This window comes from Harpegnathos saltator, unplaced genomic scaffold (genome assembly GCF_003227715.2).
Source record: "Harpegnathos saltator strain DR-91 unplaced genomic scaffold, Hsal_v8.6 scaffold99, whole genome shotgun sequence".
In the NCBI taxonomy this organism is placed as follows: Eukaryota; Metazoa; Arthropoda; class Insecta; order Hymenoptera; family Formicidae; genus Harpegnathos; species Harpegnathos saltator.
In genome coordinates, this window is record NW_020230727.1 from 17,137 (window position 1) to 18,360 (window position 1,224).

Below are 1,224 nucleotides of genomic sequence, written 5' to 3' on the forward strand. Positions count from 1 at the left end.
TCGAGTTAGCGACAACGGCCGCGCGATCGGCCGCGTTCATGCGGTTTCGAGCGCTCGAATCCTCCGCGTCGATTATCCGAATCGCGCCCATTGTCACGTTCGTCCAATTCTCGTCGTTGCTCATGGTATCGGCGATCGTCGCGGAGAAGTATCGCTCGTCGACGCGGCCGTTAATGCGGCGAACACACTGAGCGATTCTCGATTCAGTCGTCGTGGCGTGTATCTTTCCCTCGAGCAGAGATCGCTCGCGTCACCGACGATCGCTACTGGATGCGCATCGTACTCGTCGAACGAGTTCGTTTTATAGTTACCGAGAGCTCTCGCGATCGCACGCACGTGCGCGTTCGTTTCGAGCGAGATTCTATAAGAGAGGTTCGGAGAGCGCGCGCGATAATGTTATCTCTCTCTCTCTCGTGTCACCGCGCGAAACGATCGAGTCGACGCGAAAAAATGCCGTCTCACGAATGGAAGAACATGGCTATCATTTTCGAGATGGTGGTGGTACTGATCGTGCTGATAGCCTTCTGGATGAGCAACAACGTCGGCAACAGCTTCGACAATAGTGGTAACAGCAGCGGTTGCGGTAACAGCGGTCGAAACAGAATGTTCGGCAGTTCGAGCGGTGGCGGCGGTACCGCCGCCGCCGCTACTGCTCCGTATTCCTACCGACCGTAGTCGCGACACACGCGCATGCACGGCGCGTTCGATGCTCTGCGTGTCACCTATCACGTTGTTTCTTTTTTCATCTCTCGTTCTCAGCTAACAAATTGCGATCGGGACGAGGAACGACCGGTGGTACCGCGGGATCCAATGGCGACGGTAACAATGGCGGCGCTCCCGATCGTTTCGACGAGAGACACGCGCCGTCCCGTTCGTAACGAACGATGCGACGAATCGTCTCGCCGGTGCGTCGGTACACAGTAGTAAGGAGTCGAGTCGTCTCTGACGCCACACCGATCGGACATCGAGAACAGATACGCGCATCGAGCGGACACGATGGCCGAACGCGAACGCAAGCGCAATCGCATCCAGATGCGCTTCGACGAATCTCGGCCGGAGCACGAGGCGTTCGAAGCGATGGACGACGTGAACATGTCACCGGCGGACGCCGAAGCGTCTCGCTCCTCTGCGCAACCGTCGAAGCTGCAGGACGGATTCGCGAAGGCCGACGAGTTTGTTTCGCTGGCCTCGGTGTGGCTGAGTCGCAAGTTACCGCTCGTTTGG